Consider the following 24184-nt stretch of genomic DNA (forward strand, 5'->3'; position numbering starts at 1 on the left):
AGATCAGTGTACCATCATAGGTATCATATTAAGAGCAGACATAAGTGTGATTGGTGTAGGAAAAAAGCAAGAAAAGAACACATTTTAACGATAATACATTATTCTTCTAATTTTCTATTAACAATGTATAAAGGGTACAAATGTTTCAAATGGCTCTGAGCACTATGGGACTCAACTTCTGAGGTCATCGGTCCCCTAGAACTTAGAACTACTTAAACCTAACTAACCTAAGGACATCACACACATCCATGCCCGAGGAAGGATTCGAACCTGCGACCGTAGCGGTCTCGCGGTTCCAGACTGCAGCGCCTAGAGCCGCACGGCCACTTCGGCCGGCTTAAAGGGTACACCATAAAGTAATAATGCCTCTTACAACATCGTTGCCCTCGTCAAAAATTCTCTTATTGTAGTTCAAACATGTCTCTGACACACAGCACCCAAGGAAAGGGTAGGTCCACATTTAACGCAAGCAGCAATATCCACTATGTGATCAAACGTATCCGGATGCCCCCAAAAACATACGTTTTTCATATTAGATGCATTGTGTTGGCACCTATTGCCAGGTACTCCATATCAGCGGCCTCAGTAATCATTAGACATCGTGAGAGAGCAGAATGGGGCGCTCCGCGGAACTCACAGGCTTCGAACGTGGTCAGGTGATTGTGTGTCACTTGTGTCATACGTCTGTACGCGAGACTCCCACACTCCTAAACATCCCTAGGTCCACTGTTTCCGATGTGATAGTGAAGTGGAAACGTGAAGGGACACGTGCAGCACAAAAGCGTACAGGCCGACCTCGTCTATTGACTGACAGATACCGCCGACAGTTGAAGAGGGTCGTAATGTGTAATAGGTGGACATCTATCCAGACCATCACACAGGAATTCCAAACTGCATCAGGATTCACTGAAAGTACTATGACAGTTAGGTGGGAGGTGACAAAACTTGGATTTCATGGTCGAGCGGCTGCTCATAAGCCACACATCACACCGATAAATACCAAACGATGCCTCACTTGGTGTAAGGAGGGTAAACATTGGACGATTGAACAGTGTAAAAACGTTGTGTGAAGTGACGAATCACAGTACACCATGTGGCGATACGATGGCAGGCTGTGGGTATGGCGAATGCCCGGTGAACGTAATCTGCCAGCGTGCGTAGTGCCTACAGTAAAATTCGGAGGCGATGGTGTTATGGTGTGGTCGTGTTTTTCATGGAGGGGGCTTGCACCCCTTGTTGTTTTGCGTGGCACTATCATAGCAAAGGTCTACATTGATGTTTTAAGCAACTTCTTGCTTCCTACTGTTGATGATCAATTCTTCGGAGATGACGATTGTATCTTTCAACACGATCGAGCACCTGTTCATAATGCACGGCATGTGGCGGAGTGGTTACACGACAATAACATCCCAGTAATGGACTGGCCTGCACAGAGTCCTAACCTGAATCCTATAGAACACCTTTGGTATGTTTTGGAACGCCGACTTTGTGCCAGGCCTCAACGACCGACATCGATACCTCTCCTCAGTGCAGCACTCCGTGCAGAATGAGCTGCCATTCCCCAAGAAACCTTCCAGCACCTGATTGAACGTATGCCTGCGAGAGCGGAACCTGTCATCAAGGCTAAGTGTGGGTCAACACCATATTGAATTCCAGCATTACCGATGGAGGGTGCCACGTACTTGTAAGTCATTTTCAGCCAGGTGTCCGGATACTTTTGATCACGTAGTGTATCTGCGAGGAAGGTATAGAACTTCCATTTCTTCCTGGTAGCAGATTTTATACAGGTGAACATTGTCAGGACCTCTCGCAGTCACGTGGTGTTCTGATGCTGCTTTCATATGATGTGATGGAGATTTATTATTAGCTGCAACCTTTGCATTAATTTTTGCACCCCTTTCCTGTTAAATATCATCCAAAAAATCCTTACCCTCGCAAGAAGTACAAACAACCACTTGGAAAACCACACAGAATGTTAAACACATGTGTTATTCGTTTCATTCCACTATTTCAATCCTCCACCACAATGGAAATACGCAGTTTTATCTCCCACAACAGTATAAAAGAAACCAGCTTCATTTAGTTTGTCAGTACGCTGCTTAATAGCTGAAGTCCAACCATTGAAAACTACAGCCTCGCATTGCGTGTTCTATATTTAGGATGAGATAAATTAATATTCTGCACATCACACGTTGAACTGCATAATGATGCAGATTCAGAAGATGAATGTGGGAGTATCTCCACTCTGCACAGGTTATAAGTATGGTAGAAAATAAACAGTTCGACCCACCGATATACCTCCCCAACACCCTCAGACATCCAGAATTACAGAGCGACCTGCTTTCAAAGATGCCTTTATATATAGCCTAATCTAAAGATCCAAGATACTTACACTTCTTCTCACGTGATCATGACGTCACTTCTGACGACGTATTCTAATTTTGGTTATAAATGTAGTACAGTTGTAAACATCTAGCGTAGTTGCGCTATTTTTCTGTATATATGTGTATCGGTTTCTTGATGGAGGGCCCCACAACCTACCACGGACCCACCGCTGGTGAATCAACCTTCAGACGACACCTTGGCCACAAGGGGTCCATTCACCTTCCAGACCTATTCCGAACCTATAGCTGGTGGATCCACCTTCAGACACCACTTGGATGTATCACTGGTGGATTCAACTTCGAACCCCATCTCGGACGTAATGCGTGGGGGATCCACCTTCGAATACTGTCCCTGCCGTAATGCATGGCGGATCTACCTTAAAACCATATCCACACCATAAAGTGTGGTTGGTCCATCTTCGAACCCCATCCTGGACGTAATGTGTTGTGGATTCACCTATGAGCTCTATCCTGGCCGTATCCGGACCTTCCCTGTACCAAGAAACTGATACATGTACATTCAGAAAAACAGCGAAACTGCGATGTGTGTTTACAACTGTACTATGTTTGCAAGCAAATTTAGAATACGTTGCCAGAAGTGACATAATGATCACGTGAGCATAGATGTCAGCATCTTGGATCTTTAGAGTGTGCCATATATATAGGGACCTTTGAAAGCAGGACGTTCTGCAACGTAGTGGATGTCTGAGGGTGTTAGGGAGGTATATCGGTGGATCGAACTATTTGTTTTGTACGATACTTGTTACCTATGCAAAGTGGAGATACTCATACATTCATCTCCTGAAGCAGCATCGTTATGCAGTTCGACCTGTGAAGTGCGGGAGATCAGCTCATCTTAAATATGGAACATACGATGCAACGATGGCATCTTTCGATGATTGGACTTCAACTATTAAGCAACGCCCTAACAGATTAAATGAATCTGGTTGATTTTATATTGGTACCGGAGATGAAACCATGTGTTTCCATTGTGGTGGAGAGTTGAAATGTTGACATGAAAGGTCAGATCATTTGCTGGAATCTTAAGGGAAGCAACCAAAACTCTGAGGATTCATGGGTCCGTCAGCTAAAGTAGAAGGATATGTCACTAAGAAGTGAAAGCGTAGGAAGCGACAGGCTACAATTTCCGTCGATATGTCACCTCGAGGCTGCGGCACTGCAATTCAGTTCGAGGTGTAAGAGGGACTAAATGACTGCTGTTGCTGGAGGAAACATCGACATTGGTTTGGTCTGGCTTGTACTTGTTCGTTAATTGGCTCTCGATGCACTATAGTCGCATAAGCGTATAGGACTATAGGTGATCCGTTTGGCTCTAAATAATTAACTAAACCACGCATATGAGTTCTGCCATGGGGATATGATCTGTTCTAGGCGGAATACGGTATCGTGGTTAGTCCACTCCCGAAGAGCATGTGGGGGAAAAATGAACATACTACAGTGTAACCCCGAATCTTTCCCTACTGTTGCAGCATTCTGACTTGTGCGTGGAAATGCGAGGTTGTTGCTCCGATGTAAATGATTCAGTGGATAGAGTGCGAGTTGGAAGTTCTGTGATACTGTTAGAATTTTATTATCGAGGTATATCCCAATTGAAAAACTGGTGACGTATTTCTGGTGAAACACTATTCTGTCAACGAAGATTCTGATACCATTATGCCGTCACATATCTAGCGTAGTGATCATTGCAGTACAATGCGATAAAGGACATTATAACTCGTCCTGAGTTGCAAATGTATCATATTTTCTTTGTGCAGACCTCGTGCAGCAAAGGTGCAACAGCCAGATTTTCTTGACCATTAAAAAATCCTATATCTGGCGCAGCGATCATATAGAAGATTATGATACATACAGAGGCATGCAGACATTACTCGATCATTACACATGTGACCTGAGGTACTGATACGACACAGTCCACGCCGTGCAGCGGTTTGCAGAATACGTATTTAGATGTATACTTCTGTCTATAACAGGGCTGCGACACCTGTAAGCTATAGCGATTTGCAGAGGGTTGAGGATTGGTTGGCGTTGGAGATGAGTGTAGATAAGTGTAACTAATGATCTAAAATAGCCCAAGGGATCTGTTACTGATCTATTTAGTCATTCACAACAAATAGCGAGAAGCAGTATCAATCGTAAAAAATATCTGGATGCGAGCATCCGCATAGTGGTAAATTTATCCCAGGACGTAAATGTGCTGTTTTTTTCTCTTTGTGACATCTCTCCATATAGCCAGTGACAGAAAGACGAAGTAAATATTCCAGAATTCAAATCGAGAACAGCTGCCAACATGAGTAACGTAAAAATGGTTCAAATGGCTCTGAGCACTATGGGACTCAACTGCTGAGGTCATTAGTCCCCTAGAACTTAGAACTAGTTAAACCTAACTAACCTAAGGACATCACAAACATCCATGCCCGAGGCAGGATTCGAACCTGCGACCGTAGCGGTCTTGCGGTTCCAGACTGCAGCGCCTTTAACCGCACGGCCATGAGTAACGTAGAAGTAAATATCCTCGGAGTAGTGAAGCAACTTAAATCACTTAATAAAAGAGAGTCTTCTGGTCCAGACTGTATACCAATTAGGTTCCTTTCGGGGTATGCTGATGCATTATCTCCATACTTAACAATCACATACAACCGTTCGCTCGCCAAAAGATCCGTTCCCAAAGACTGGAAAGCTGCACAGGTCACACCAATATTCAAGAAAGGTAGTAGGAGTAATCCATTAAATTACAGGCCCATATAGTTAATGTCGATATACAGCAGGATTTTAGAACATACATTATGTTCGAACATTATGAATTACCTCGAACAAAACGCTCTATTGACACACAGTCAATATGGGTTTACAAAACATCGTTCCTGTGAAACACAACTAGCTCTTTATTCACATGAAGTGCTGAGTGCTATTGACAAGGGATTTCAGATCGATTCCGTATTTCTGGATTTCGAGAAGGCTTTTGACACTGTACCACACAAGCGGCTCGTAGTGAAATTGCGTGCTTATGGAATATCGTCTGTTATGTGACTGGATCTGTGATTTCCTGTCAGAGAGGTCACAGTTCGTTGTTATTGACGGAAAGTCATCGAGTAAAACAGAAGTGATTTCTGGCGTTCCCCAAGGTAGTGTTATAGGCCCTTTGCTGTTCCTTATCTATATAAACGATTTGGGAGACAATCTGGGCAGCCGTCTTCGGCTGTTTGCAGATGACGCTGTCGTTTATCGACTAATAAAGTCATCAGAAGATCAAAACAAACTGCAAAACGATTTAGAAGAAATATCGAAATGGCGCGAAAAGTGGCAGTTGACCTTAAATAACGAAAAGTGTGACGTCATCCACATGAGTGCTAAAAAGAACGCGTTAAACTTCGGTTACGCGATAAGTCAGTCTAATCTAAAAGCCGTAAATTCAACTAAATACCTAGGAATTACAATTACGAACAATTTAAATTGAAAGGAACACACAGAAAATGTTGTGGGGAAGGCTAACCAAAGACTGCGTTTCATTGGCAGGACACTTAGAAAATGTAAAAGACCTACTAAGGAGACTGCCTACACTACGCTTGTCCGTCCTCTTTTAGAATACTGCTGCGCTGTGTGGGATCTTTACCAGAAAGGACTGACTGAGTACATCGAAAAAGTTAAAAGGAAGGCACTTTTTGTATTATCGCGAAATACGGGAGAGAGAGTCACAGAAATGATACAGGATTTGGGATGGACATCATTAAAAGAAAGGCGTTTTTCGTTGCGACGGATTCTTCTCACGAAATTCCAATCACCAACTTTCTCCCTCGAATACGAAAATATTTTGTTGACCCCGAAATACATAGGGAGGAACGATCACCACGATAAAGTAAGCGGAATCAGACGTCCTACGGAAAGATATAGGTGTTCATTCTTCTCGCACGCTATACGATATTGGAATAATAGAAAATTGTGAAGGTTGTTCGATGAACCCTCTACCAGGCACTTAGATATGATTTGCAGAGTATCCATGTAGATGCAGATGTAGACAGGTAGAGTGCTAGACAGCTTTCCAACTAATGGAACAGTGCTGTCGTAGCGGGATGTGATTTCGAGAAAATTAGCAATGATCTATGACTTGTGTGGGGGTACATGTCGCTATATATCGAAGACTGGGAGATTCGAGAGAATATGAGGGGTAAGCGATACTCTGACAGAAGGTAGGGTGAGAGGTTATCTCTTTACCGCTTATTCTCGTGAAGTGACCGCAATCAGAAAATTAGCGGCTGTGCCTCAATTGATCGACGAATTGATCGAGGAAGTATAAAAATGTTCAAGGACTTACGACTATGTAAATATTATGAACGAGTATTCGAAGTGCGGGACAGCCACGGCGATATGGCTGCAGTATAAAAAATGTGATGAGCTATTTTATTGTTGTGATAGCTCTCTGCCTACTCAGTGACGGGTGGGGTTCTACGTAGCCTTCTAACTAATGTTCAAAAAAATGTATGTGAAATCTTATGAGGTCATCAGTCCCTAAGCTTACACACTACTTAACCTAAATTATCCTAAGGACAAACACACATACCCATGCCCGTGGGAGGACTCGAACCTCCGCCGGGACTAGCCGCACAGTCCATGACTGCATCGCCTTAGACCGCTCGGTTAATCACGCGCGGCTTTCTAACTAATGAAACATTACTGTCAGAACGTGATGGGATTTCGAAAGAATTAACAGGAGTCTTTGACTTGGCGGGGCACATATCGTACTTGTTAAAATCAGGTGGATTCGAATGCTGTATTTCAAAGACTGGAAGATTCGTGAGAATATGTCGGGTAAGCGATATTCTGACAAAAGGGGAGTTGAGAGGTGACTCTACACCACTTTTTCTAAATTTTGTGAGCAAACACATTACAGCCTCTCACATAGGTCTCGCGAAATGACTGCAGTGGGAAAATTAGAGGCTAATACGAAGGTTTTTACTGATAGACAATCAGCAGCAGACGTCACATCTTTCGTTTTCTCGATAAAAAGGGGACAATATTCCTCTGTGAGTTCTGTGAACCAATAAATGAATGGCTTGAAATCTTAATCGGTAGACTACATTTACAGCTACATCTATACGCATACTTCGCAAGCCATCATACAGTGCGTGGCGAGGGTACCCTGTACCACTATTTGTCGTTACATTTCTTAATCTACTCGCAAACAGAGCATGGGGAAAAATGTCTATCTACACTAGTGGCCATCGAAATTGCTACACCAAAAAGAAATGCAGATGATAAACGGGTATTCATTGGAAAAATATATTATACTAGAACTGACATGTGATTGCATTTTCACGCAATTTCGGTGCATAGATCCTGAGAAATCAGTACCCAGAACGACCACCTCTGGCCGTAATAACGGCCTTGATACGCCTGGGCATTGAGTCAAACAGAGTTTGGATGGCGTGTACAGGTACAGCTACCCATGCATCTTCAACACGATACCACAGTTCATCGAGAGTAGTGACTGCCGTATTGTGACGAGCCAGTTGCTCGGCCACCATTGACGAGACGTTTTCAATTGGTGAGAGATCTGGAGAACGTGCTGGCCAGGGCAGCAGTCGAACATATTCTGTATCCAGAAAGGCCCGTACAGGACCTGCAAGATGCGATCGTGCATTATCCTGTTGAAATGTAGGGTTTCGCAGGGATCGAATGAAGGGCAGAGCCACAGGTCGTAACACATCTCAAATGTAACGTCCACTGTTCAAAGTGCCGTCAATGCGAACAAGAGGTGACGGAGACGTGTAACCAATGGCACCCCATACCATCACGCCGGGTGATACACCAGTATGGCGATGACGAATACACGCTTCCAATGTGCGTTCACGGCGATGTCGCCAAACACGGATGCGACCATCATGATGCTGTAAACAGAAACTGGATTCATCCGAAAAAATGACGTTTTGCCATTCGTGCACCCAGGTTCGTCGTTGAGTACAGCATCGCGCGCTCCTGCCTGTGATGCAGCGTCAAGCGTAACCGCAGCCATGGTCTTCGAGCTGACTGTCCATGCTGCTGCAACCGTCGTCGAACCGTTCGTGCAGATGGTTGTTGTCTTGCAAACGTCCCCATCTGTTGACTCAAGGATCGAGACGTGGCTGCACGATCCGTTACAGCCATGCGGATAAGATGCCTGTCATCTCGACTGCTAGTGATACGAGGCCGTTGGGACCCAGCACGGCGTTCCGTATTACCCTCCCGAACCCACCGATTCCATATTCTGCTAACAGTCATTGGATCTCGACCAACGCGAGCAGCAGTGTCGCGATACGATAAACCGCAATCGCGATAGGCTACAATCCGACCTTTATCAAAGTCGGAAACGTGATGGTACGCATTTCTCCTCCTTAGACGAGGCATCACAACAACGTATCGCCAGGCAACGCTGGTCAACTGCTGTTTGTGTATGAGAAATCGGTTGGAAACTTTCCTCATGTCAGTACGCTGTAGGTGTCGCCACCAGCGCCAACCTTGTGTGAATGCTCTGAAAAGCTAATCATTTGCATATCACAGCATCTTCTTTCTGTCGGTTAAATTTCGCGTCTGTAGCACGTCATCTTCGTGGTGTAGCAATTTTGATGGCCAGTAGTGTACACGCCCGCGTATGAGAGCTAATTCTCCTACCTTACCTTCGTGACCATTACGCGAAATGTATGTTGGCGGCAGAAGAAACCTTCTGCAGTCAGCTATAAATGTCGGTTCTCTACATTCTCAATAGTGTGCCTCGAGAAGAACATCGCCTTCCCTCAAGGGATTCTTACCTGGCGTCCCCATCTGTTGACTCAAGGAAAAAAATTACTCATCATGCAAAGGGACTCTCGTAATCAATTCAATTAATCTGTCAATCAATTTGATATCACTGACGTGGCGCCTGCGGGTGGAAGCGAGGGATAGAGTGCCACAGGTATGATTCGCCAGTTGGTGTGGTAATCATGCGTTTTTTCGCTGTGTGGAGATCTTTTAACGAAATTTCAATCTCCCATCTACACAGGCAGAGACGGTCATCGTAATAAAATGAGCTATGTTACCGAATTTATAAAGTGATACGTAGTAATATCCAGGTATTTCCAATCCTCTGTGCTGCTATTTGGCTACCTTAAGAGACTTCATAGGTGACGCGGCATTTCACTACCTTGAGAGTTCGAAAGGGAGGAGCCATCCTGTGACAGAGGTAGAGTATGCACATAGCACTCCGTCATGAGTGAAAATTGATTTTCATAGTCTAGTCCTGTCATGCGGGACGTAACAGATATTAAGCTGATAAGAACTGATCTTTTTACCAGATGAGAGAATAATTAAAGCAAATATAGCCTATGTCATACTGTTGTACAGGATTTCCACACTAAGAAGCAACAATGTAGTGGATCAAAAACACCTCTAAGTGCAGTTCAGCAATATTAAGGGATAAATTTCGTTCTGGGAATGTAATTGGGTGTAGGGGGAGGGGAGGGGATGTGTGGGGTAGAAGCGCGGGGTAAGGTAGGTTGCCGGATTGTGTTCACGCACTTCCCTTCTTCATAGGTCTGCAAACTGAAGATCGAGCAGGTGATTTCCCACTCTATCTACCCCACTATGTCACAAGAAGTAACTACAGTTATGCCGACCGTCCACGGTGTACATTAACATCACAGGCTACACAGTGTACAAACTTATCCGGGGGATGTTTATTTTCAACAAAATGTGTTAACGATACGTGGAATGCAGACATGTGTTACTTATAAGACTAATACAACATACGCATATGGAAAGAATCCACCTAAATCTCTGCACGCTGTTCTACATTGCTAGAGAGGAAGTTGATTCTTAATTATCCTCTACAGCAGCTGTAGAGCTCTTCCGGGAAAGGCAAATTCCCCCTCTACAATCACTGCTCGCTTTTCATTTTTCAGACAGACTATACCTCCCCATCACTTCCTCTCCAGTTCTACATGTAAGTAGAACAACTAACTTCAGTGAGCTCGTGATTATATAGTGGAATTATTTTCAGTTTATTAAATGAGTACTTTTTGCGAGTGGTAAATTGGGCCATTATAGAAAATACGTGCCTGTAAACAATGGCTGAGAAGTGCTTAATTTGTAAGTCGCATGTAGACAGTGTCCCATGTTGCGTTGTTGGTAAAGGGATTGGATTGGCAAATGTGAAGTCTTGCTGCTGTCTATCGTTGACAGCACATTGTAAAGCCGTGTAATAGTATTGTAGTCGCTTCGTGATGAATTAATGGATTACCAGGAAGTTACTACTCTTCTCTCGCCGTTAATTGTGTTACTGCTGGGTTGCAAAAATCTTTTCCAATCAGGAATTGCTGGCACTTGTAGAGTGGAGCTACTTACCACACATTCACAGTATACCTTCCTACATGGATGTAAATGTGTCTGATGGAATGGGACAGATAATGTGCAAGTCTAGAACAGTAATGTGCTGCGATGCAAAACCTTGGCTTATGTCGAAATACCTGAATTTCTATAACATATAGGTACCTAAGTTGTAGATGGCTGGATTATAAGCCTCTGGGTCTCTTCAGAAGTTGGAAGAGCTTAAACTGGGGTGATGCGTTTGATACCCTTTATGCTGTGAAAAGTATTCCAGACCATGATAGTGAAGACAATGAAATTGATGTGTCGGCAGCTGGGCCAACACCTTGTAGATAGAGGTGGCTTAAAGGGCACGCGAGACTAACGCAGACGGGCGTGAAGTACTGGAACAGGATACGTAATTAATGCTATGAAGAAAAGAATGGAGTTTCTCATATACTTATCTTTAATTTCTTCTTGTACATCTCTATGGTGAACACAAGTGAGACTCTAATTACAATCACTGTAAGGCTAATGGCGCCTTGTTAGTTCGTAGCCATTAACTTAGCTGAAGGCTATTCTATCTCTCGGCTAATGAGAGAGAAAGGCTTCGTACGTCTAGTCGCTAGCTCTGTCGTCCGTACAACTGGGCTGAGTTCGAGTCAGTCTCTCGAGACCTGCCTTGTGGTGGCGCTAGGTTTGCGATCACACAGTGGCGACACGCGGGTCCGACATGTACTACAGGACCGCGGCCGATTTAAGCTACCACCTAGCACGTGTGGTGTCTGGCTGTGACACCACAGAAATCGTCATCGTCGAATACGTATTGACAGCATGTTACACTTGGGACAGGTTCTTCAGTCTGGCAGACAGCTCCAGCTGTTGAATTTTTTTACATAACAATTCAATCAATAACAGCAAATAAGGGCTCACTTAGTAAACTGAAAATTATTCCACTATACAGACACGAGCTCGGTGAAGATATTTTGTCTACTCACATAAGAGAAGAGGCAGAAAACGCCTGTCTGCAAAATGAAAATCGAGCGGCGCTTGTAGTGGTGGAATTTGTCTTTCCCGGAAAAGCACTACAATTGCCGTGCAGTATGACTAAGAGTCCATTATCCCTCAAGCAGTGGAGAACAGCGTGCAGAGATTTAGGTGGATTCTTTCCATACGCGTATCTTTTATTAGTACAGTAAGTAACTCATATCTGCATTCCACGTATTGTTAAGGCATTTTGTGGAAAATAAACAACCCCCGGGCATGTTTGTGCACTGTGTGGCGTGTGATATAAAGGCACACTGTGGACGGTGGACATAACTTTGTGAAGCATCCTGTAGTTGCTTCTTGTGACATAGTGGGGTAGATAGAGTGGCAAATCGCCTGTTCGATCTTCAGTTTGCTGACTTAGGATGAAGGGAAGCGCATGAGCACAACCCAGCGATCTATCCTACACCGCGCTTCTACCCCACACATGCTCCCTTTCGCCCTGTTACCCCCATGGGACACAATTTATCTCTTAACATACCTATACTGTACTTACACGTGGTACACACATTTGATATTTGTTTATAACTCACTTTATTTAAACACGAAAATTACACTTCTGTCCATTAAAATTACTACACCAAGAAGAAATGCAGATGATAAACGGGTATTCATTGGACAAAAAAATGGTTCAAATGGCTCTGAGCACTATGGGACTCAACTGCTGAGGTCATTAGTCCCCTAGAACTTAGAACTAGTTAAACCTAACTAACCTAAGGACATCACAAACATCCATGCCCGAGGCAGGATTCGAACCTGCGACCGTAGCGGTCTTGCGGTTCCAGACTGCAGCGCCTTTAACCGCACGGCCACTTCGGCCGGCCATTGGACAAATATATGATACTAGAACTGACATGTGATTACATTAACACGCAATTTCGGTGCATAGATCCTGAGAAATCAGTACCCAGAACAACCACCTCTGGCCGTAATAACGGCCTTGATACGCCTGGGCATTGAGTCAAACAGAGCTTAGATGGCGTATACGGGTACAGCTGCCCATGCATCTTCAACACGATACCACAGTTCATCAAGAGTAGTGACTGGCGTATTGTGACGAGCCAGTTGCTAGGCCACCGTTGACGAGACGTTTTCAATTGGTGAGAGATCTCGAGAATGTGCTGGCCAGGGCAGCAGTCGAACATTTTCTGTATCCAGAAACGCCCGTGCAGGACCCGCAATATGCGGTCGTGCATTATGCTGCTGAAATGTAGGGTTTCGCAAGGGTCGAACGAAGGGTAGAGCCACGGGTCGTAACACAAATCTAACGTTCACTGTTTAAAGTGCCGTCAATGCGAACAAGAGGTGACCGAGACGTGTAACTAATGGCACCCCATACCGTCACGCCGGGTGATACGCCAGTATGGCGATGACGAATACACGCTTCCAATGTGCGTTCACGGCGATGTCGCCAAACACGGATGCGACCATCATGATGCTGTAAACAGAAACTGGATTCATCCGAAAAAATGACGTTTTGCCATTCGTGCACCCAGGTTCGTCGTTGAGTACACCATCGCGCGCTCCTGTCTGTGATGCAGCGTCAAGGGTAACCGCAGCCATGGTCTCCGAGCTAATAGTGCATGCTGCTGCAAACGCCGTCGAACTGTTCGTGCAGATGGTTGTTGTCTTACAAACGCCCCCATCTGTTGACTCAGGGATCGAGACGTGGCTGCACGATCTGTTACAGCCATGCGGATAAGATGCCTGTCATCTCGACTGCTAGTGATACGAGGCCGTTGGGATCCAGCACGGCGTTCCGTATTACCCTCCTGAACCCATCGATTCCATATTCTGCTAATAGCCATTGGATCTCTACCAAAGCGAGCAGCGATGTCGCGATACGATAAACCGCAATCGCGAAAGGCTACAATCCGACCTTTATCAAAGTCGGATACGTGATGGTACGCATTTCTCCTTCTTACATGAGGCATCACAACGACGTTTCACCAGGCAAGGCCGGCCAATTGCTGTTTGTGTATGAGAAATCGGTTGGAAACTTTCCTCATGCCAGCACGTTGCATATGTCGCCACCGGCTCCAACCTTGTGTGAATGCTCTGAAAAGCTAATCATTTGCATATCACAGAGTCTTCTTCCTGTCGGCTAAATTTCGAGTCTTCGTGGTGTAGCAGTTTTAATGACCAGTAGTGTAATTTTATACCCTTAAAACAATATTTTTAATAATCTGCAGTTTTTCCATCCCCTGCAACGGCGGAACTGTTAGTACTTGAGAAAAAATGAACAGGACCTTTTTTATAGGAAATGTTATGTAGCTTTGATATCGTACTGAGAATCATTTTCGCTAGGAGCCGCGTTTTCAAGTTATTGGAGAAAAACGTAAAAAAGTTACCTTGAACCACCCTCCCCCCGCCTCCCACCACAACGCTCACACCCCACCGATCAGGATGTTTAGTATGATGTTCAGCACACTCCCTCCTAGTACTGTGCAAAAATTTGCCACTACACGATTTTTCCGCTAATCGACCTTTTTTGGCTTCGTTGACTGGGCTAATTATTTATTTGTCTAATTGTAATTTGCCGTTAGATTACTTTATTTCGTTTTTCTGAGACAGTCCACACATTTCAGACACAGATACACTATGAATAAAGGATAGCATCTGCAATTCTGTTACGCTCAGATAATTCCTATACTGGAAATTAGGCCTAAAACTCTGACATCAGTAAACATTTGTTGGCCAAGAAATGTCAATATACTACGTTGACAGTTACTACTGCTCTAGTTCTGTTTACAGTATGATGTTTTTAAGGTCACTGATTAGTGGTATTCTCCTTTTTTATCGTGGTGATGTACGCATTTGCCTGATGTCCACAGATCTTGGTGATCTGTGGCTACCAGACAATTACGTAGACTGCCGAGATATAAAGTACAATACGACTATTCAAGAAGCTGAAAGTGCCTCATCTCACAAGACTCAGACTAGGATCATTACAGTATCAGTAAGTGTCAACGCTGTCATACGTTAAAGTTTTTTGCCTCAGATTTGTTACCATGGGACAAATTCTCTCTATAGTTATTATTTGAGCAACCTTATGTTTCAGACAGTATGCTGCATTAAATACAGATCTGTGGGTGAACGGGCAGACTTTCACAGAAAAGTGAAATTTTGACTGAAGGTAACATATAGATGGGCAAAAAATGATGTAAACAGTAAGAACAGCCAAGTGTCCACATATTCCAATCATATTGATTTTCTATCGTTTATATTGTTAAAGAAAACAAATGAGCGTCCACTAGGGATGCCGCGGCTGTGGTGAAAAATGTTCCGATAAATACAAACATATAAATACATTGTGTCAGTGGGCAGACACTGTTAGACATAACTCTCATTGACGCTTACAACTTAACGATTCGGTCCTTTCACGACCACAGTGTACCACCTAAAAAAATTAAACACCGATCCCACCGTTTCTGCCACTTTTGGAATGAATCTTGGTAGTGTATCTTTGTTACGGGGTATAGCACCCCCTGCAATTCTACTTGAATCACTGTATCTAATTGAATAACTGTCATCAAATTTTAAGCCAAAAATTCGTGAATAATATAGGCCTCACGCAGTCGTCCATTGTCATAATGGAGCGCCCAATTGTTTATACGTTTCTTATGTAGATGTTTTCTCCTCACATCCCCCCTCAAACGACTTAGAACACTGCTGGATATAAAACTTATTATCGACAGCCTGACATGGAGGACCGAGCGAGGTGGCGCAGTGGTTACACACTGGACTCGCATTCGGGAGGACGACGGTTCAATCCCGCGTCCGGCCATCCTGATTTAGGTTTTCCGTGATTTCCCTAAATCACTCCAGGCAAATGCCGGGATGGTTCCTCTCAAAGGGCACGGCCGACTTCCTTCCCAATCCTTCCCTAATCCGATGAGACCGATGACCACGCTGTCTGGTCTCCTTCCCCAAATCCACCAACCAACCAACCTGACATGGAGGGAAAATCCCATCTGTATAAAAAAAATAATAAAAAAAAGTCAACAGGCACATAATCTTACTCTCGAATTGTCGGGCGTTTTTGCTCGAGTTGAAGAAGGAATATTCCATTGCTGGTTACAGTAGTTTCAGCGTCCTAGAGACAAAAATCCAACCTTCGCCACCAGTTCCAAACCTTTGAAAGAAAGTTGGGATCGTCTTGAAGCAGCTGCGTAAATTCCCAGCAAATTTCCACACAATGCTGCTTTTGATTGCCTTGAAGCGTCGGTCACAATCTTCGCCACTATCTGTCACAGGATCAGTTCTTTTAACAGACTACGTTCATGCATATCATAACTTACTTCAACGGTGTTGCAGAAGACTTGGATAGTCTGTTTTTGATCTTACAGAATCGGATACCTCAATCTCCAGTTATCTTCTGGTGTGATGTCAATTGACCCCCGATCGGAACGTTCGTCATGACGAATAGATATTTGTTTCTTTTTGAAGGGATGACACCAGTCATGAGTCTGTCTCTGACCTAAAGCTCTGTCTGGAAAAAGTAGTTTCAACATTTGGCGAGTTTTTGCGGAGGTTTTCCCAAGCTTGAAAAAAATGTTGCCTTTTCAGGTCAGCCATCGCAAAACAGTGAGCTCACAGCAACATGACTGTGGGAATATGCTGAAAAACAACTAACCAAACCTCTCAGTTCGCAGCCGCTTGCCGCAACGCCATTGTGCCACACAGATTTTAGAAGGGTGTGTGGGGAGACACCTTGCGGGATTTCAGTGTACTAGTAACCATTTGAACACAAAATTCAAGCTATTTGTGTAGGTAAAGGTCGGGTAGTAACAGACACGTAAGCTTTATCGAAATTATAATATTTTCTGAAGGCTGTATTGTGACGTTCTGCACACTAAACAATACTATGGTACTATAATCAATAGATTTATAAACTATTTCATGAGAATACAGGTACCTGGACATTCGTTGATTTTTTAATATTTTTCCAATCTTTGCATTTTGGTCGTTTAAATTTTTGGATGATTGAATTGGACATGAAATTGTAATGTGCAAAAATGTCAGTTTTGTTTCAAAAACTTTAAAAGGACCGTAAATTTTTACAAAACTAATATTTTTCCTCATATCGCCTAGTTTTTCAAGGAATCTATCAACCTGTTCCCTGCTGAACCCCCCTGATCGCTGCAAACTAGTGGATTCAGCTGTCCTTACCGTTAAGTCTTCACGTCTTTTCATAAAATCACAGCAATGTCTTACACTATGATCTTTGCCTTATTGCACTTATTTTTAGTTGTTCTGCATGTTTTTACACTACATTTAAGAACTCATCTTGAATCAAGGGCAAAAATTTTTTAACATGATTGTACAATACTGTTTTCTTTTCCTCACAGAATGCTTTCGGAAAAAGACATACACTGAGGTGGTAAAAGTCATGGAATACCTCCTAATACTGTGTCGGACCTTATTTTGTCTGGCGTGGCGCAGTGCGTCGACGTGACAAGGAATCAACAAGTAACTGGATGCCCCTGAAGCCATGCTGCAACTATAGCCGTACATAATTACGAAAGTGTTGCCGGTTGCAGGATTTTTTTGCACGAACGACCTCTCAATTATGTCCCATAAATGTTCGATAAGATGTATGTCGGGTGACGTGGGTAGCCAACTCATTCGCTCAAATCGTCCTGAATGTTTTTGAAACCAATCGCGAACACCTGTCGCCCGGTGGCATGGTGCATTGTCATCCAGGAAAATTCCGTCGTTGTTTTGGAACACGAAATCCATGAATGGCTGCAAATGGTCTCCAAGCAGCCGAACATAACCAGTTCCAGTCAATCATCGATTCATTTGGACCAGAGGACTCAGGCTATTCCATGTAAGGCGCTGCAGTCATGGACTGTGCGGCTGGTCCTGGTGGAGGTTCGAGTCCTCCCTCGGGTATGGGTGTGTGTGTTTGTCCTTAGGATAATTTAGGTTAAGTAGTGTGTAAGCTTAGGGACTGATGACCTTAGCAGTTAAGTCCCATACGATTTCACACACATTTGAACATATTCCATGTAAACACCGGCTACACCACTATGTAGCCATCACCAGCTTGCACACCACCTTGTTGACAACTTGCGTCCATGGCTTCGTGGGGCCTGTGCCACTCTCGAACCTTACCATCAGCTCATACCAATTGGAAACGGGACTCATCTGACAAGTCGTCTAGGGTTCAACAGATATGGTCCCGAGCCCAGGAGAGGCGCTGCAGGCGATGTCGTGCTGTTAGCAGAGACACTCGTGTCCGTCATCTGCTGCCATAGCCCATTAACGCCAAGTTCCACTGCACTGTCCTAACGGATACGTTCGTCGTCCGTCCCACATTGATTTCTGCGGTTATGTCACGCAGTGTTGCTTGTCTGTCAGCACAGAGAACTCTACGCAAACTCCGACGCTCTCGGTCGTTAAGTGAAGGCCGTGGGCCACTGCGTTGTCCATGGTGAGAGCCAATGCCTGAAATTTGGTATTCATGGCACACGCTTGACACTTTGGATTTTGGAATATTGTATTCCCTGACGATTTCCGAAATGGAATATCCCATGCATTTAGCGCCAACTACCATTCCGATTTTAAGATTGTTAATTCCTGTCCTGTGGCCAGAATCGCATCGAAAATCTTTTCACATGAATCACTTGAGCACAAATGGCTGCTTCGCCAATGCACTGCCCTTTTCTACCTTGTGTCATCTGTATATGTACATACCACTATCCCATGAATTTTGTCACCTCAGTGAATTATTTCTTAAAACTGGTTTCGTGGCTCTGCCTTTCTTTTCCTGTAAAGTTTTAGGTCTGTCACTTAATTAATGTACTTCTTGGAACTGAATATTTGTCACTAGCTTCTATGTTTGTAATTCCAAGAGACTCACTTTGTCTAAGTCTTTCTTCCTGTTGTTTTCATCCGATTCATGTTTAATTTTCCATCTTTGCCTGTTAATGAAAAAGAAACCTAAAATGTTAAGTTTTTGTGCTATTTGTTTTGTCCAGTACAATCACACACAGCTTTGTCCGATACAATACAACTACCTCTATTTATGTTTAACTTTCCGATTGCTACTTCATTTTATATTTTGGGCTAGACGTTGGCACAACCTAAAACCTAGAGAAAAATATAAAAAAGATGGTTCAAATGGCTCTAAGCACTGTGGGACTTAACATCTGAGGTCATCAGTCCCCTAGACTTAGAAACTACTTAAATCTAACTAACCTAAGGACATCACACACATCCATGCCCGAGACAGGATGCGAACCTGCGACCGTAGCAGGCGCGCGGTTCCGGACTGAAGCGCCTATAACCGTTTGGCCACAGCGGCCGGCGAGAAAAATATAAGTTGTATCTAAAGACACAAGAAAACGTAGTATTACTGCCTTGCAAACATAACACAACACTCCAAAGCTCCTGGACCTTAAAACTCACTAGTATCATACACTGAGGTGACAAAAGTCATGGAATAGCGAAATGGATATGCATAGAGGGCGCTACCACGCCGGCACAAGGTATTAAAAGACAAAGCATTGCGAGGCTGTCATTTGTAGTCAGGTGAGTCGTGTGATTATGGACACACCACGGGAATTGACAGACTATGAACGCTGAACGATGGTTGGAGCTAGACGCATGGGACATTCCGTTTCCGTAATCGTTAGATAATTAAGTATTCCGAGATCCAATTTGCTGAGAAGTTTCAGGCATTACGTCTCACGCCGGACAAAGCAGTAGCCGAAGGCCTTCACTTAACCACCGAGGGCAGCGGCGTTTACATAAAGTTGGGAGTGGTAACAGATAAACAAAATAGCGTGAAATAATCGCAGAAATAAATGTGGGACGTACGAAGACCGTATCCGTTACGATACTACGGCGAAATTTGACGTTAATGGGCTATGGCAGCAAACGACCGACACGAGTGTCTTTTCCATAATTGCTATCAGCACGACATCACCTACAGCGCCCCTACTGGGCTGGCCACCATATCGGTTGGATCCTAGCGACTGGAAAAGCGTGGCCTGGTCAGATGAGTCCTAATTTCAGTTGGTAAGAGCTGTTGGTGGGGTTCGAGCGTGTCGCAGATGCCACGAAGCCAAGTCGTCAACAAGGCCGTGGTGGTTGCATAATGGTGTGGGCCCATTGAACCGACCATAGAATGGACATGGTTATGTTCAGCTACTTGGAGACCATTTGCAGCCATTTATGGACTTCACGTTCCGAAAGAACGATGGGATTTTTATGGGTGGCAGTGCACCATGTCACCAGGCCACAATTATTCGCGACTGGTTTGAAGAACATTCTGGACAGTTCGAGCGGATATCTGGCCACCCAGATCGCCCGACAGACATGTATGGGACATAATCGAGAGCTCAGTTCGTGCACAAAATCCTGCACTGGCAACACTTTCGCAGTTATGGACGGCTACAAAGGCAGCATGGTTCAATATTTCTGCAGGAACTTCCGACGACTTGTTGAATCCATGCCACGTCGAGCTGCTGCACTACGCCGGACAAACGGAGGTTCAGGACGATATTAGGAGGTATGCCATGACTTTTGTCACCTCAATGTACTGCTAGGCCGGCCACTGTGACCGAGCGGTTCTAGGCGCTACAGTCCAGAACCACGCGGCTGCTACGGTCGCAGGTTCGAATCCTGCTTCAGGCATAGATGTGTGTGATGTCCTTAGGTTAGTTAGGTTTAAGTAGTTCTAAGGCTAGGGGACTGATGAACTCAGATATTAAGGGGAGGTTTACTATCTTTGGCCCGAAAAGAGCATGTTCTTTGAAAATTTTTCTCGGGATGTGTTACAGATATCAATGTCAAATTTGGCCAAAATGTTTACTGATATTTCCTCCACAAACTGGAATTTTTTCGACCGGAAATGTCGAAGAACATAGGCGGAAGCGCCGTCGGAACGAAGTAAAATTTCGATGTAGACCACGTGCGGTATGTCACAAGTCAGCCGGCTCGTCTGAATTCCAAATTGAGTAGACGTTAGCGAAGTATATAAGATTATTTAGGACTTGTTCCTCGCTTAAGTTATTTGGACCATAGGAAACAAAATGGCGGCCATTTGAAACAAAATAGGGTTTTTTCACCAATTTTTCGACTTCGTCGGACAAGTAAAAATATTTATAGTTGATGGATCGGAATAAAAGTGGTATAACTCCTAGACAATTTAGCTAGATTCGTCGGAAACAAAGAATCATGCCAATCGGTTCAGTAGATTTGAAGTTACCATACCGAGCGAAATAAAAAAGTCACTTCGAGACAAACGTGTTTGAAGTTTTGACTACATATAAATGCAATATTATGCAACTTACAGTCAATCTGCTATTCAGGGTCCATAAACTAGTCCTTTCTCTTCCTCATAGAGGACGTTCTGCTCGATCTGGGCCATCCTGCGCTGCTCCAGAGCCGCTCGTACGGCCGGTGACAAGCAGTTGTCGGCCGCATCAATCCGCTGGGCGTCCGAAAGCTTGGCAAACTGCGTCGAATAGAGTCCCAGCGTGACGTCCATCGTTGTCATGGTTTCCAAAATTGCTGAATACCCTTCGTTGAAGCTGCTCACTGCCAGGAAAGTCGCAATCTCCACAGTCTTCGAACCAGAATGCAAATACTTGGAGACTAACTTCCAAACACACGCGTTCAAACTTTCATTTGAATTTTGTGTGTTTCCTCCAAAGCTCGGTACAATAACTCGTCCTCCGAAACGGCCTCGAAGATCGGGTGAATCACTTTTTGAACTTCTTTGGAGAGCGGCTGGTCGTGTTGATATTCGTCCAGATGTCCGGTAGCCTCTGCAATGCGCCACTTGCGCCAACTAGTTTCCCCAGCCGGACAATTTTGGTGTTGTAGATAGTCATCCGTCGAACACTTGTGGAAATAATTTGCCCAAATGGCCTTCCTCATCTGTTCCACCGAATTGGAATGCCGTCGGATTGCCAAGCCTTAGTATGTCGTAAGCTCCTTGATCACTTAATCAGTTTTAGTCATGGGCAAGCACATAGAACAATTTTTCGTGGCTACAAAGTCGAAATTCCCGAAAAACAATGGTGCGTGAAAAAGGCCGATTTCAGGTAGGTGCATTTTTTTGTTCAACCGCGAATAACAAACATTTCCGTTCCGTATTCGGAAAAATCGTTTCAGGGCTGGTTTCCAAACACTTTCATGAATCCAAAAATGCAATTTAAAAAAATAGATTTTTTGAACCAAAATATAGTAAACCTCCAGTTAAGTCCCATAGTGCTGAGAGTATTTGAACCATCGTGACAGCTGCTACCACTAGTGTTAGACGGCCTTGCTGTGCCTGCTGGTGACGTGATATCTGAGACGCCGCCGGCGTGTTGCAGGAGTGATGACGTCTTGAGGCCGGGCGCCGCAGCAGCAGTTGGAGCGCCGCCCGCCCGCCAACCGCCCACGCAGCATGCGCTGGACGCTGCCCGTCCCAGGTTGGTAGCGCCACGCCGCGGCCAAGCAGCTGATGCCTCTCTCGTCGCGAAACGCACCGGCAGCGTCATTGTTACTTCTCAAAAGCCTAAATAACATTAATATTTCGGTAGGTTTAAAGCACAAGCGTAAACGATAATGTGATAGGAGGGTTCATTCACAAGACTATATCATCTTCATCGCGATCAAAAAGTAACGCACATGAAAAGAAATATGTCTGTAAATACACTACTGGCCATTAAAATTGCTACACCAAGAAGAAATGCAGATGATAAACGGGTATTCATTGGACAGATATATTATACTAGAACTGACATGTGATTGCAAAATGGTTCAAATGGCTCTGAGCACTATGGGACTTAACATCTATGGTCATCAGTCCCCTAGAACTTAGAACTACTTAAACCTAAGGACATCACACAACACCCAGTCATCACGAGGCAGAGAAAATCCCTGACCCCGCCGGTAACCCGGGCGTGGGAAGCGAGAACGCTACCGCACGACCACGAGCTGCGGACCATGTGATTGCATTTTCACGCAATTTGGGTGGATAGATCCTGAGAAATCAGTACCCAGTACAACCACCTCTGGCCGTAATAACGGCCTTTATATGCGTGGGCATTGAGTCAAAAAGAGCTTGGATGGCGTGTACAGGAACAGCTGCCAATGCAGCTTCAACACGAAACCACAGTTCATCAAGAGTAGTGACTGGCGTATTGTGACGAGCCAGTTGCTAGGCCACCATTGACGAGACGTTTTCAATTGGTGAGAGATCTGGAGAATGTGCTGGCCAGGGCAGCAGTTAACATTTTCTGTATCCAGAAACGCCCGTACAGGACCCGCAATATGCTGTCGTGCATTATCCTGCTGAAATGTAGGGTTTCGCAGGGATCGAACGAAGGGTAGAGCCACGGGTCGTAACACATCTCAAATGTAACGTTCACTGTTTAAAGTGCCGTCAATGCGAACAAGAGGTGACCGAGACGTGTAACCAATGGCACCCCATACCCTCACGCCGGGTGATACACCAGTATGGCGATGACGAATACACGCTTCCAATGTGCGTTCACGGCGATGTCGCCAAACACGGTTGCGACCATCATGATGCTGTAAACAGAACCTGGATTCATCCGAAAAAATGACGTATTGCCATTCGTGCATCCAGGTTCGTCGTTGAGTACACCATCAAAAATGGTTCAATTGGCTCTGAGCACTATGGGACTTAACTTCTGAGGTCATCAGTCACCTAGACTTAGAAACTACTTAAATCTAACTAACCTAAGGACATCACACACATCCATGCCCGAGACAGGATGCGAACCTGCGACCGCAGCGGTCGCGCGGCTCCAGACAGTAGCGCCTAGAACCGCTCGGCCACTTCGGCCGGCTGAGTAAACCATCGCAGGCGCTCCTGTCTGTGATGCAGCGTAAAGGAGCCGGCCGCTGTGGCCGAGTGGTTCTAGGCGCTTCAGTCCGGCACCGCGCTGCTACTACGATCGCAGGTCCGAATCCTGCCTCGGGCATGGATGTGTGAGCTGTCCTTAGGTTAGTTAGATTTAAGTAGTTCTAAGTCTAGGGGACTGATGACCTCAGATGTTAAGTCCCATAGTGCTTAGAGCAATTTGAACCATTTTGAGCAGCGTCAAGGGTAATCGCAGCCATGGTCTCCGAGCTGATAGTCCATGCTGCTGCAAACGTCGTCGAACTGTTCGTGCATATTGTTGTTGTCTTGCAAACGTCCCCATCTGTTGACTCAGGGATCGAGACGTGGCTGCACATTCCGTTACAGCCATGCGGATAAGATGTCTGTCATCACTGCTAGTGATACGAGGCCGTTGGGATCCAGCACGGCGTTCCTTATTACCCTCCTGAACCCACCGATTCCATATTCTGCTAACAGTCATTGGATCTCGACAAACGCGAGCAGCAATGTCGCGATACGATACACCGCAATCGCGATAGGCTACAATCCGACCTGTATCAAAGTCGGA

At 44.7% G+C, this 24184-nt stretch overlaps 1 long non-coding RNA gene across 1 annotated transcript in view; it reads left to right on the plus strand.

Moving 5' to 3' along the window:
* The window catches only part of LOC126248512 (uncharacterized), a 666116-nt gene that overhangs the window by 161041 nt on the left and 480891 nt on the right, over positions 1–24184 (plus strand). Inside the window, exon 3 of the long non-coding RNA XR_007545497.1 lies at positions 22097–22195. This is a non-coding gene — a long non-coding RNA (uncharacterized LOC126248512). The remainder of the gene's footprint in view (positions 1–22096; positions 22196–24184) is intronic.

The sequence above is a fragment of the Schistocerca nitens genome, chromosome 3 (genome assembly GCF_023898315.1).
Source record: "Schistocerca nitens isolate TAMUIC-IGC-003100 chromosome 3, iqSchNite1.1, whole genome shotgun sequence".
NCBI classification, from domain to species: domain Eukaryota; kingdom Metazoa; phylum Arthropoda; class Insecta; order Orthoptera; family Acrididae; genus Schistocerca; species Schistocerca nitens.